Source organism: Neodiprion lecontei, chromosome 1 (genome assembly GCF_021901455.1).
Source record: "Neodiprion lecontei isolate iyNeoLeco1 chromosome 1, iyNeoLeco1.1, whole genome shotgun sequence".
Taxonomy (NCBI): domain Eukaryota; kingdom Metazoa; phylum Arthropoda; class Insecta; order Hymenoptera; family Diprionidae; genus Neodiprion; species Neodiprion lecontei.
Window position 1 is genome coordinate 19,451,314 of NC_060260.1, and position 15,702 is coordinate 19,467,015.

A 15,702-nucleotide genomic window follows, 5' to 3' on the forward strand; every position below is an offset into this window, starting at 1 on the left:
ACTCATGCTCTTTTTGCGATGTCGTTGAAATGTATTTTTCAATGTTCATTAATTTTTTCGATTTGAGAAACTCTTTTTCCTATTCCCGTTTACGTTTCCGATATTCCGCACCGGAAGGTTTTTTTTTTATCTTTTGATCCGACATTTTTTAAGAAATTAAGAAATCATCATGGGAATAACCTGGAATTGTAGTTAACTTAAAACAGTACAAGAACTCTGGAAAAATTCACAATTGCGAATTGTATAAAAAAATTTGAAAGAGAAATGCAGGAGTATTTTTGAATGGAGAAAAAAAGTAATGCAAGATTTGGGATATTCGAAAAACTATTTTGGAAAGGGCGGAAAGGCGATATCGCGGAGAGTTGTGTCCTCTGTAGCATTCAAAAGTTAAAATGTTAAGTAAACGGTCGGAGCCGCCAGTAGACTCGGTTTTTTCGCTGAATGCCGCTCGAGACAAGAGACCAAGGACCAAGTATACAAATCGACGACCTCGCGCCCCGCTCTCGAACATTTAGCTATCCCCACCATCCACCACGCGTTCCAGTTTGGCGGAGGGTGGGAGGTGGGGGAAGTATCCCACCTCCACCAATCGCCCCCCACAATTTAGCGCCCTGGGCCATCGCCCCATCGCGCCCCCCCCTAACGCCGGCACTGGTTGCTTTAATAGAACCCTGCACGATGGTAGCTCGGGCTTTCGATACGCCAGAGAGTATGCCTGCGGATCCCAGCGAACACGAATTCGACGAGGATACGGCAGAAGTTGAAAATGCTGTGGAAGCTCTGAGGCAAGAACAGGCAACAGAAATGGCGAACGCAGAGACGTCGAAAGAAACGAAGTTACCGAGCTACGAAATTTGTGCAATCAATTATTTTGCTGGTTACGTAGCTCAGCGCAACCTGCGCAAATTTCCGTGCGATCGATGTCGTTTTGAAACCGTTCAAACTCCGATGGAAGCGTCATCGCCGAATGAGGTGTATACTGAACTTCGGGAATATGAACATGCTGACGCTGATGCGCCATCGGTGTCATATCTGAGCCGGCCCACAGACAAGTTCGAAAGCATCGTCAGATCGCAACTCGAAGCTTTTTATCGATTGTGGAAGACGCACTGGGCTTGCGAAGGCCTTTTGATCAATCTTATAGATGATATTATTACAGATACTGCCAGATTGTATCCTGACTGGTGTCACGAACGTGATGAATGCCTTCAGCATCGCATAGAGCTTCTACGCTTTATGGTCAAAGTGAAGGTTTTCGCTCAGACTACATTCAACAATTGGGCAGTACGACAGTCCGGATCAGCTCGTACTATACACAAGCCGAACAGTAAGTTACAAAAAATTAAAGGTATTTAAATTGAATCGAAAGCTCTTAATGCGAAGATGTACCCTGACGTCAACCGGAGGCTCCATAGCTGCGCTTCATGACACTTTCTGTTATGAAGACGTACCCGGGGAGGCTCAGTGAGATGCGCTTAAGTATTCTCTTATTGAAGTCGTACCGGGCGATTGCCAGAGGCTCTATGAGCTGCGCTTCATGTATTTCCTTTTTTTGGTTTGAAGTCGTACCTGGCGATTGCCAGAGGCTCTATGAGCTGCGCTTCATGTATCTCCTTTTTTTGAAGTCATACCTGGCGATTGCCAGAGGCTCTATGAGCTGCGGTTCATGTATTTCCTTTTTTTTGGTTTGAAGTCGTACCTGGCGATTGCCAGTTGCTCTATGAGCTGCGCTTCATGTATTTCCTTTTTTTGAAGTCATACCTGGCGATTGCCAGAGGCTCTATGAGCTGCGGTTCATGTATTTCCTTTTTTTTGGTTTGAAGTCGTACCTGGCGATTGCCAGTTGCTCTATGAGCTGCGCTTCATGTATTTCCTTTTTTTGAAGTCATACCTGGCGATTGCCAGAGGCTCTATGAGCTGCGGTTCATGTATTTCCTTTTTTTTGGTTTGAAGTCGTACCTGGCGATTGCCAGTTGCTCTATGAGCTGCGCTTCATGTATCTCCTTTTTTTGAAGTCATACCTGGCGATTGCCAGTTGCTCTATGAGCTGCGCTTCATGTATTTCCTTTTTTTGAAGTCATACCTGGCGATTGCCAGAGGCTCTATGAGCTGCGCTTCATGTATTTCCTTTTTTTGAAGTCATACCTGGCGATTGCCAGAGGCTCTATGAGCTGCGGTTCATGTATTTCCTTTTTTTGAAGTCGTACCTGGCAATTGCCAGAGGCTCTATGAGCTGCGCTTCATGTATTTCCTTTTTTTTTGGTTTGAAGTCGTACCTGGCGATTGCCAGAGGCTCGATGAGCTGCGGTTCATGTATTTCCTTTTTTTTGGTTTGAAGTCGTACCTGGCGATTGCCAGTTGCTCTATGAGCTGCGCTTCATGTATTTCCTTTTTTTGAAGTCATACCTGGCGATTGCCAGAGGCTCTATGAGCTGCGGTTCATGTATTTCCTTTTTTTTGGTTTGAAGTCGTACCTGGCGATTGCCAGTTGCTCTATGAGCTGCGCTTCATGTATTTCCTTTTTTTGAAGTCATACCTGGCGATTGCCAGAGGCTCTATGAGCTGCGGTTCATGTATTTCCTTTTTTTTGGTTTGAAGTCGTACCTGGCGATTGCCAGTTGCTCTATGAGCTGCGCTTCATGTATTTCCTTTTTTTGAAGTCGTACCTGGCAATTGCCAGAGGCTCTATGAGCTGCGCTTCATGTATTTCCTTTTTTTTTGGTTTGAAGTCGTACCTGGCGATTGCCAGAGGCTCGATGAGCTGCGGTTCATGTATTTCCTTTTTTTTGGTTTGAAGTCGTACCTGGCGATTGCCAGTTGCTCTATGAGCTGCGCTTCATGTATTTCCTTTTTTTGAAGTCATACCTGGCGATTGCCAGAGGCTCTATGAGCTGCGCTTCATGTATTTCCTTTTTTTGAAGTCATACCTGGCGATTGCCAGAGGCTCTATGAGCTGCGGTTCATGTATTTCCTTTTTTTTGGTTTGAAGTCGTACCTGGCGATTGCCAGTTGCTCTATGAGCTGCGCTTCATGTATTTTCTTTTTTTGAAGTCATACCTGGCGATTGCCAGAGGCTCTATGAGCTGCGCTTCATGTATTTCCTTTTTTTGAAGTCGTACCTGGCAATTGCCAGAGGCTCTATGAGCTGCGCTTCATGTATTTCCTTTTTTTTTGGTTTGAAGTCGTACCTGGCGATTGCCAGAGGCTCGATGAGCTGCGCTTCATGTATTTCCTTTTTTTTTGGTTTGAAGTCGTACCTGGCGATTGCCAGAGGCTTGATGAGCTGCACTTCATGTATTTCCTTTTTTTGAAGTCGTACCTGGCAATTGCCAGAGGCTCTATGAGCTGCGCTTCATGTATTTCCTTTTTTTTGGTTTGAAGTCGTACCTGGCAATTAACAGAGGCTCTGCGAGCTGCGCTTCAACCCGTATATAAATTTTTTGGTTGAATATCGGAAAATGGCTTATAGCCCTAATGGCTAGCTAGTTTACATGCTATAATGATTTAACTGGCGAATCACTGGCTCTGTACATAATGTTTCTATATTTAACCCAAAAATTTAAATACGGGAACGGGGGGTGGTGTTGATTGCCTTCTCGTGGTGCCCCCCGGAAACGAGTGCATTAATTTTTCTTGCTGAATACCAAGTTAAATGTTCATGCTTATTATCCTGTTTCAAGAATAGTTTGGAATATTATTAATTTCATTCAAATTATAGTGCACTCGGCTAAACAATCAACAAAAGTATGATTCACAGAATTCTTTCAACACTTTTCTTATTGACGTTCTGTGAAATCCAGACGTTATTCAGTCGCAAAAATTTGAATAGTATTTGTTCATGAGTGCTTCAATATTTGGAAAAAACAAACTCTTACGGACATTCATCTGACAATTCTACATGCCTTTACCTTCACTTTGTTTCCTCCCCAAATCCCATTACGCCTTCATTAATGAGATCATGCTGACCACGCGTGTATTGAACAACTGTAGTATATTTTTATCGTTGCGGATTGATGTTGTAATCCCCTCAAAATATGCAGATTAAAAAATTAATATAAATGATAAATTAGTTTATTGTAATTAGTTGTTGCATGAAAAAAAATATGGTTATTAGTATAAATTTGACTAGTTTACTTGTTAATTTGGCAACGTCAATTTGCCAGCTATCAAGTGCATAACCTCACCTCGAGACCGGAAGTCATGAGTCGTAACGGTAATTAATTCATGATTTTGTCCTCGAAGTTGCGGCTAGCTAACATTTTTATAAGACTCGTAACAAGAATAATGTTCATCGGATGCGAAGGTGATTTCACTTTTTTCCCAGCATTTACGACCTCTTCAATTGTTTTCGAAAGTCACGGTCCATTTTCTGCCATGAAAAAGTCTAATTTTGAATAATTATTTTCTTGTTTAAATGTTCAGGAACCCGCCTGATCTTTTTGTACAGTCATTTTTGAATATTTCTCCAAAAATCAGATTTTTCTACGGGTTTTGAAATACTGTGCATGATCTCATTAAACAATGATTGGATTCAAGATTTTCGGTGGGGAAACGGCTGAATGGGGGTAATATTATTAAACAGCTGAAAGAGAGTTTTTATACAATCGACCCGGTCTCCATTTTTTTTCTTCAGATTTTTTCTCATCCGGTTTACCAAATAACGAAACGGAAAAAAAAATGGAAAAACATCTACACAATCTCGGAATTGTTTTTTTTTTCATTCTTTTTTTCTCTTCTCGGTTGTCAAAAACACAAAAAAGAAAGCGGGATTAAGTAAGAATATGAAATAAAAAAAAATGTAAGGAAAAAAAAAGTCGGTCCACTCTCACTTTCATTTATTTTCTCTCTTCTGAGTTACCCGTAATAAAAAAGGGGCGGGGATTAAGTAAAAAAATGAGGCGCCAAAAACGGGGAACAAATCGATTCACTCTCGGTATTTTATTGTTTCAATTATTTGTTCTCTTCTAAAAGAAAAAAATAAATAAATAAAAAACAAAATAAAAAAATAAACAGCGACCCAGGATCGAACCCGTGTCCCGCAATACCCTACCCTCATGTGGTATCCACTCAGCTGCGCTACAGCTACGTGCGTGTACGTCTGTTTGCTTGATATGTTTACGGAGCTTGCTCGGAATTCGCTGATGATTCTTTGGAAGATTCAGTTCGAGAAAAAAATAATTTCCCCCAACCACTTGCCCATTGCACATTTTGCATAAATGTTATCGAGCTGGCTTCGTATATTTTTACATAAACTGCGTGTACAAATATTCGAGAACACCAGGCGTCACATATTTTCATATCAATAAAAAAATAATATTTATTAAAAAAAAAAAAAAATAAGTATTCGGGCTGGGAATGGTTAATTATTTTGGTTCAGCGTCCGCTAATTGAATCCAAAATTTATCAAATCTGGAGATACTTTTATTCACTGACATTCATAATTGTTTTAAACAAAAAGTTCATACACAAATACATAAATTGGAAATATTCATTTACGGATATTAAATCATTTTTATTTAAGGTCCTGCTGCGGACATACAATACTTTTACACTAAATAATATTCTACTTCCACGGTCTCGCTCGCTCGGTCGACCTATCACTTCTCTCTCTCGTTGCCAACTGCCTAATGCTCTGGCGTCTCGAGCCAGTCACGTGACTAGACGCTCCCTCAACCCCCTTTTACTCTCTCTATAGCCCGACAAATATGGCTTTATCATTCGGCCACGCTATTTAAGCTCGTCCTCGAGCGTTACTTGTTCACACACACTCATGACAACAATGTTCTTAACAGTACACATTCACACCTTAGATTACACGCTTTTCTCTGCTTTACAGTCGTTTCACTCGTAATCTTGCAAGTGCCGGGGACGCTGTGTAGCCCGCGCTGATTTACGTCTAGTTCCCTCTTGGCTCGGCCTTGCACGCTCGTTACACTGATTCTCACTTGGTTCGTTCACTTTGTCTTTTTCACCTTCCGCTCTAGGGTTTGGAATCTTCGATTTATTTTTCTTCTCGCACGAATCACTCGTATGCTCCTCTGAGCCCTCGGAATCGTTGTGGCAAGTATCCGTAGACTAACTCGAAAGGACTTTTACCGGTATACGCGTGCTTCATCTCGTTGATATCGCTCTGCACTCGTCTCAATTCTCGATCCCACGTTTTTCCATCGTTGTTACTCAAGTTGCTTTGAATCGCAGGAAGAAGGGTGGCATTCCACCGCTCGACTTGCCCATTCGCTTGTGGATGTCTAGGCGAATTGACGGTGTGCTTGATTCCGTGGCGTCTGCAGAATTCTTCAAATTGTTTGGACGTAAAACAAGTTCCTCGATCGGAAATAATACGTTCCGGGGCGCCATATTCCCGTACAAACTCTTCGAGTATACGCAAAACGTTCACTGCCTTTGTGTCCTTGACCGCACGCACGATCGCGAATTTCGTTAAATTGTCAACAATTACAAACACGTATTTATTACCACGAGCACTTGTTACAAATGGACCCATATGGTCCATGTGTACGATTTCGAAAGGACGATGTCCCGGTGGAATCGGGTGCAATTCGCCCGCCTGCTTTCCTGGTTGACCTTTACACGCAACACACTGAATACACGCTCTTACATGACGTCTAACGTAAGCCTTCATCCGAGGGAAGTGATAATGAGCTCGAATTCGTGAAACAGTACGCTCCACCCCGGGATGACTTTTGAGATCGTGAAAACGCATAACTAACGCCTTTCTCATCGCACGCGGCACAACATACAACAATTTATCTTTCACACGTTTATACAACACTCCGTTTTCTAATTCTAAGTCGGTCACTCGACTTTTCTCATGCCCTGTGCGCAAATTCTCTTTCTTTTGCAAAATCGTCTTCTTTTCTTTTAAATCCTCATCGCTGTACTGATACATTCGGATCGCATCCTCTTCGTTTACAACGGTCATTATCGTTGCGTTCGTTTCGCTATCAGACGGTTCGACGGGCGCTCGACTCAGCGCATCTACATGGGCTAATCTTACTCCTGCCCGATGGACTATTTGATAATCGTATTCACTTAGCGTGTCGTTCCATCTGATAATTTGCGGGTTTAGCGTCTTTTGCGTGTTTAAATAACTTAACGCTTGGCAATCTGATACTACGGTGAACGGGATATTTGCTAGCATCGTTCGCAAACGCGTAACAGCCCAAACGATCGCTAGTAATTCTAATTTGCTGCTATGATATCTTCGCTCGGGTTCGCTCGTTCGACGACTCAACGCATAAACTAATCGAAGTTTACCTGCCGCATCTCTTTGCATGAGCATCGCCGCCAAACCAACAGAGCTCGCATCAGTATGCAATTCCGTTATGGCTTTCGGATCAAATGTCTGAAGGACAGGTTGTTCGGTCAGTTTCGCCCTCAAACTTTCGAACGCTCGATTTTGTTCGTCTCCCCACACGAATTCGTTATCCTTTTTTAGTAAATCGGTAAGTGGCTCGGCAATATGAGCATAACGCGGTACAAACTTCCGAAAATACCCGGTGAGACCTAAATACCTTCGCACTTTGTGCACGTTTGTCGGAGCCGGAAACTCCCGAATTGCCGCGACTTTATGAACACCTGGTTCGATTCCGTTTCCCGAAAGTTCATACCCTAAATACGAGACCTTTTTATACAAAAATTTACATTTTTCTAGCTTTATGGTAAGTCCTCCGTTTCGAAGGGATTCCAAGACCATTCGCAATTTAGCTTTCAACTCTACCCAATCTGACCCCGGTACTAAAATGTCATCCAAATAGAATAACACGACCTTGTCTCTTAACGGACCAAGCGCACGGTGCATGGCCTTTGAAAAAAAAGCGGGCCCATTCATGAGACCAAAGACCATACGCGTAAACTCGGCGGTTTCTTCGGACGTTATAATTGCGGTCTTCTCGCGCGCATCCTTACTCAAAGGTATTTGCAAATAACCGTGAGCCAAATCCAACACAATAAATATCGAACCGTTTCGAATCTGTGCTAAATGGTCATCGATATTTGGTAGCGGAAAATGTACGCGTTTTGTTTGTTCGTTGAGCTTCCGAAAATCTACACATAAACGAGACTCGCCTGACTTCTTTTTAACTAGCAGCACTGGACTAGCATACGGGGACTGAGTGTCGGTAATTATTCCCGCTTCTCTCCACTCACGTAACATTTCTTTCGTCTCACATCGCTCCTTTTCAGACGTTCTATACGGTTTGCTACACACGGGTTTTGATCCCTCGTTTACCTGAATCTCCATCTCTACATTCTTCGCACATCCCAAATCGAACAAATTCGTTGAGACGCAATCTCGATACTCATTTATCAATTCACACAACTCTTGCACGACTTCCTTGGGCTGTTCCGGACCGACGTCGATGTCTTCCTCGTTGATGGGGCTTGTCTTGATGTTGGCTCGATCGATTGCCCACACTCGTGAGACTTCTCCTCGTACCCATCTTCCATCGTTTGCTTCGACGTTTTTCTCAACGTTTCCAAAATTCGACACAGGCAAAACATAATCGTGTTGATCGTTCACGACGTTTATGAAGCCAACCGTATGTGGTGGAAGCGTCGCTGCTTCCGCGGTGACGAAATGGGTCGGTGATTCGTTGACATCTCTCGGTAATTCAGCATTGCGACTGAAAGTTAGAGTGGAACCAACTTTGTGACAGTCGACGCTGTCCGCTTCCGTAAAGGTACGGCCGATGAGCGCGTCGACTCCTTGAACATCGTCGGGCACAACCCTTATTGGCACTCCAGGGACGTCAACTCCATCGATGATAATGGTAGCTTCGACGAAGCCTGGGCTAGTCGTCACATGTTCCGGTGGTCCGAAACCTTGGAGCGGCATCGAAATCCATTTCACTTCAAATCGTTCGCGTAAAACTCGCGATATTCGCATCGTACAGTCGGAACTTCCGGAATCTATAAACACTGCCATGTCTCTACCGTTAATTGTCGCGTTTTTGAAATATTTTTGCGCAGACGTATCACCTGTTTTACCGACAGCCTGAACAGTGCGTTCTTTATTACCGGTACACCGTGTACTGATATGGCCCTGACCACCACATTTATAACACGTAGGCACACGCTTTGGGCTCGGACAATCCCGCGCGATATGTCCGTCCTTATTACAATTATAACATTTACGCACATCCGTGCTTGTTCCACGCTCGGTTGGCACATTTCTCGTGTCCCTGCGCCCCGCACTCACATCGGTTCTTTTCGACTCGTCTCCGCTCGGTCCTTCCACTTGACGTCGCGGTCTCGCGCTTGTCGTCTCGCGTGACGATCTTATTCGCTCAGCGCGTTGTGCGAAAATACTCTCGAAATACAATAATTCGTGCAACAACTCGGTGGTCGTATATTGCATTGATGGCATGACTGCATTCGCCAATTCTCGCGACCACAACCCGATGAGCACTTGCGCTTTTAACTCGCGATACGTTAAACTTAGTTCGGAACACATTTTTGCCTTTGCATGAAAATATTTTACTAAAGATTCGCCTTTACCTTGCACTCTCGCTCTCATTCTATCGAAACGCGTGGTCAAATCGTCCTGAAATATGAATTCTTGCCGAAACGCCTCACGAAAAGCGTCCCACGTTTTCAATTCCCGCGCACGACAACGAAACCAATCTTTCGCGCCATCACTCAAATGCATGCGTGCAGCTTCAAGCAGATAGTCTCTTGGCCACTGATGTAACTGTTGCATCGATTCTAGATTCTGCAACCACTCTTTGGCTCGAATACCATCGTTTTCACCTGAGAATGTTTCGATGTTTCTCGATAAGTCGGGAATCACGTGATACGACGGAATCGAAGGTCCAAGTTGTTGATTCGGCATCGACCTTGGCTGGTTGAGCATTAATCCCGCGAATAGATGGGCCATGGCTTCTTCTCTGTTTTGATTTGCTAATATATCTCGAACCGCGTTGACTAGAGACGCGTTCGCTGCCGGCGTCGACTGACCCGGTGGGGGAACTCGAGGCTGTCCCGACGAACCCGAATCGTCCGCTCGCACATCATTGACGTTTTGAAATGGAAGCTCTTGCGCACCGATATCATTACGCGACTGCGTGCGTAATAACTGATTATTTGGCGCGAATTCCGGAGGAGGACCGGTAACGGTCGCGTTTTCTCTGCCGCCATTTTGCGCTCTAGCGATCTCGTCGTCGAGAGCCCAAGTTCCTGGTGGACCTGGCACTCGTTGTCCTCTCCCATGACTCCATGACGGTGTTCGATCCGTGGCCATTTTCCGAATTTCTTCCGCTGCAAACTGCTCAAATTCCTCTTCGTCAATCATGGGCCATCTTTCGAGATCACACCGACAAAATCGCGACCACGAAGCGCCGCGAATCTTTTCTTAAACGTTTTTTTTTTTTGTTAATTTTTAACTGTAAGGAACGCGGTTATCCCACTTCTGAAGTTTTAAACAAAAAAAGTTCATACACAAATACATAAATTGGAAATATTCATTTACGGATATTAAATCATTTTTATTTAAGGTCCTGCTGCGGACATACAATACTTTTACACTAAATAATATTCTACTTCCACGGTCTCGCTCGCTCGGTCGACCTATCACTTCTCTCTCTCGTTGCCAACTGCCTAATGCTCTGGCGTCTCGAGCCAGTCACGTGACTAGACGCTCCCTCAACCCCCTTTTACTCTCTCTATAGCCCGACAAATATGGCTTTATCAATTGAAACAAGAAAAATCCCAATTCTTGCATTCCTGGAAACATATGTGCGAGCGGGGACAAGGATGCGATTGGCAACCACTTGCTCGAGCGACCGAGTATATCTATATACCTATACACGATTGTGGGCCACCTTCGGTGCATGGCCGCCTAGGTGTCAGGTCGGAAATGGGCCACCTTCGGTGCGTGGCCGCCTAGGTGTCACGTCGACGCTCCAATCTAGCTGGTATCACGAAAAGCCGAGCGTTGGAGATCTCCCTACTCATCTCTGCTTTTTGTTTTGTTTTCGGCATCTCACCCCACCGCCAACTTCATGCGTATACTATTGTTATTATAATCTTTTTTATACTATTGTTATTATAATCTTCTTTTTACTATTGTTATTATAATCTTTTTTACCTGTTCATTTGTTCAGAACTTTTTTATTAGATAGAGAGATTATAATATATGAATTTGTGCGTATAATTAATAAAGTGAAACAAAAAAGAGTCTTTATTTTGAACGATCATATTAGAAACGAGGACTACGCAGATATAATATCAACACACATGAAAATTTGAGATCGGAAGATGTTAAAGATATCAACATATAAAATGAACTATAAATTATATATATATATACGTACATGCATTTTTATACATATTGTACCCATACGTAAATTTATTTGATGTTATACGTAATATAGTTCATTTTATATTTATATATATATTGTGACGTGGATTTTTCCCGCTCCTCGGTCACTCGGAGAAGATGACCGAGAACTTACCACGCGCACAATAATTCGGCGTCCACGATGTCCCCTGAACCTGAAATAATACCGCGAAATTTGTTGGGCGCCTAGCGTGATCAACACGCCTCGAAGTCGGTAATACGATATACCGCGACCATATGCTCGGTAGCTCAGTACCGCGGAGAGGGGAGGGGTAATTTTTGGGTAGAGAGAGATACGCCACACGTACGCCAACTAGTTATTTCACAAAGCAGCAATAAAATTAGACAATATATTTCAAAATAGCGATAATACAAAAAAAAAATAAAAATAATAACAATACTGCGAAAGTTTGTCCTCGCAATCCCAAACGCAAACGCTTAGCTTTAAAAAAAAGGAAAGAGCAAACAAAATAATCAATAAAAAAAAAATGAAGGGATCCAGAAGACCTCTACGGCCTACGTGCGCTAGTCGCTATACTAATCGTGACCGCTAATTTACACACAAAAAAAAAAACCAAAAACAAAATAGGACCCGACGCGCTGCTCACGATCGTCCTCTACAGAATGGCGCTAATCGCCACTTAATACTAACGGGTTATGCAAAAAAAAAAACCAAACGGAAACGAGGCTCGTCGCGTCACCCGCGACTATCCTCCACCAAAGAATCTTTTTACTAGCGCGCACCCGAGCTCCGCTTTCTCTGCGACGGCGGGACGCGGTCGCGAATTCGAATGCTCCCCGTGAGACTGCTCGCGACCTATACGAGAACTGAGGCTGTATCGGATGAAGTTAAAATGACCCCGTGTAACGGACTTCAGTTACACTCAAACTCGAGGCAATAATGTCTCGGCTCAACCCGTGACTCGACTCGATCTCCTCGATCACCCGAAATTAACGCTACTTCCTTACGCGCAACTCAGGCTACGGTCACCAAGCAGATGTATCGGCTAAAGAATCTCGAGTACAGTCGCTAACGCCAATCCTCACTGGCTATCTGTCCTCGGCAAGCCTTTACTAATTATCTCTCGAGATTCTCTCGCAAGAAGGTTAACAGCGCTTACCGCCCCACATCCACGCCACAAAAGGGCCAACTCCCTCGTGGTCCCGGGTTGCCATTCCCCTCGCAAGTGATACTTCCTTCCACTCGACAAGAAGAACAAAACCAACCAAAACTCGTACACAGAGTACTTCGCGACGCACGTGTTTCGATATTGCTCGCCAGAACTCGAGTGATCTTGGATGGCCGCAACGCCGATCTCGTCACGCTAATCCTTCTTGACGTCATCACCCTAAGAATGCGCAACAATCGATCTGTCATCGATTTTGGGGATTGCGCAACTTGCCGCGCACCTGTCGTCGCTACGCGGCGCAGAACTTAAGGCTAGATCGCGATGTCGTCTCCCGCGCAGCTCTACGGGGTCCTGGGGTTGGGCGGGGTGGTGCTCCCTCGTCGCTAGCTGGTCTCTCGCGGTTGCCTCAGTTGGGCGTAGGCGGGGTGAGCGGGGAGGCTGCGGCGCGCCGGCCGCCAGCGGGAATCGCGTCCGCCTTGGATGCCTCCCCCTCCGCAGCCTCGGTGTCCTTCCCGCGAGATCTCCGCGGTTTCGCCATGCCTCGAAAGATCTTCGGCGTCGGAGTTGGTCGCTGGAGGGTAGCCGGTGCACTCAAAAAAAAAATAAAAAAAAACCAAAAGCCTGTAATATCTTGTTCGTAATGCGCTATTTCGTCCCTGTCGAAGCTCGGGTGCGTGACTCCAGTTCTGGCGCTCTCTAGGATTATTCCGCGACTCGATTTTCGAAACCCTGATTCCTGGATCCCGCCCAGGGTTCAGGGAGTCTCTTGTAACGGGCAGGCCTAACCGAAATGCCACGTTACAATGTATATATATATATAGTGGTTCAAATTCGCATCAACACCAACAGTGCCCGTGACATATACAAAACATGTCAACAACTGACACAGACAGCTGATCGAGACGACCATCGACAGCGACCGTGACCTGTTAGCATTCAAAATACTAAACAAAGACGACGGACGCTGACCAACGCATACCAGGACGACGACCCACAACGGGACACACAAATAGAGAAATGACGTCGACAGGATCATCCAACAACAGCTCCGGAAGATTATAAAACTGGCGCACCACGAAGAGCGGTTACCAGTTGTCCGGCAAAGCGCCGAACTGCGTCACAGAGTAGGATAGTCAAAATTATTAGACCAGTTGCCGGGCAAAGCGCCGATCTGCGTCACGGTGTAAAGGGGTAATCACAGCTAGGGGACCAGTTGTCCGGCAAAGCGCCGAGCTGCGTCAATTTTATAACGAAGCGTTTCTCGTCTAGAGAGCGTTATCGAACTTAGATTCACGAGGATAGGAAAGTAAATTCAAGCATAGAGCTTATTCCAAATTTTAGTACAGAGATAGAATATTAGAGTCCACGATAGCCCGGGACTTCTAGATGACTATTAAGTTAGGCGGAGTAGTTAACATTTGAGCTGTAGGGAAGTTTAGGAGCAGAACCGATAAATGCTGTTAAAAATGATTCTTTAATTTTATTTTCATTTTTGTTCACTACGGTTATATTTTTGTAAATCTTTATTTTATCTACTGACAAAGACAATTGTACCTTCATAAATCGCGATTAAACATATGTTATATTTAAACGTGGGGGTGAGAGTGTACTGAGCGGTGGTTGTTAATGATTAATTGAATAATCAAGCTCCCACGCAACGACAATGAATAAATATTAAATCTAAGAAAAGACCTACCTTTCGATAAGCCGGTAATTTGTAGGATCGTGTTGCTATAGTCCTGTACAGGTCTGTGAGGTTTGTTTAAATTGTTGAGGCAATTTTATAATAATGAAAATGGGAAAAAGGTCGCTCAAAATAAATGGTTTAATATGATTTAACTGGTAAAAGATGAAGTATATTCTGTATGATTTGGTGATTGAAATGTGTGATAACAATGAATGGTGATAATGACATAAAAGCCGAAAGTAACAATTTATAAAGCGTTTGAGTTTATATAACGATCCACGCCGACGGACGAATTTATATTCAAATGCAGAGAAGCTGCAGAATCACTAAATTTAACCGTTTGCGGGTTTTGGCAAATTATCTGTTATTCTATTTTAAAGGATATTATTATTTGGTACCAGGAACATCTACTCTGAACGATGGTTATAACTAACTGGTCGTGATTATTCGATATTGTATCTCTCTTTTTAGATTATCTTAAATCAATTATATATCGTGTTGTTAATTCTTGTTGGTTAAATCTTGCAAACAGTAAGTATGATTTAATTGGGGGTAGTGAAGCTAGCCACCAATTCTAGACTTGCTTTTAAATGAATATTACTGAAGTAAATTTTGATTATAAAGGTGAAACAAGAATTCGTTCAATTTCGAAGATTAACACTCGGATTGACTTATCTTTAGGTGAATCGGTCGACGAGATTGAGAGCTGTCGGATCGTGTCGGTCTGCGTCAGTAGAATTCTGGACCAGGGCCTCACCTCAAGTTCGGAAGAGTTGATGAATCGAACGATGTTGAACGTCGGTCACTTAGTCTTTGTGGATTTAGAATGATATCTTACTATAGAAAGCTATAGTTGAAAGTGTCAATTTGATTTTGATATATGTTAAAAATGATTCCAAAGATTATTTATTAAAAACGATAGTGTAGTTATTATTATCAGCACTTAAAGTTACCTGATTCGGTTGAATCAGGGCCGAACTCGATTTAATTACGGAAAATGGAATGGCATAAAAATGTCTATTCTCGAAATGATGAGATTTAGTAAAGCACAGAAAAGATGGAAACGTAGAAGATAGTGAGTCTTTTGCAGCTAACAGAATAACTGAATGCTCGAATTTGACAAATTAGCGTGAGACTTTAAGTCGGTCACAACTAAGATTTTCCGAACGCTACTATTGCTCAAGAAGGGCTAATACGGGTTGACGTCCACGCACCTCGCGACTTGACAGACGAAAGACGCGGCTTCTTGGGCCCGAGGGTCCAAGGAGCTGCAGTTGTAATAAGTTACAACGGTAATTAGCCAATGAGGTGCGAGGGCGACCTCCTGGTGCCCAAATCCATATGGTCAGCGTTACTTCACGCTCTTCGACGGTGTTCCGACGATTCTCAATCTCGTCGGTGACACATTGAAAATATGAACAAAAGATATTTACATGCAATGTTCACACATTCATTCATACATCCTAATAAGTAATCTATTTTAATTTGGTGGTTCCAAAGGTAGTGGTTTATCCTAGTTATTGGTTATA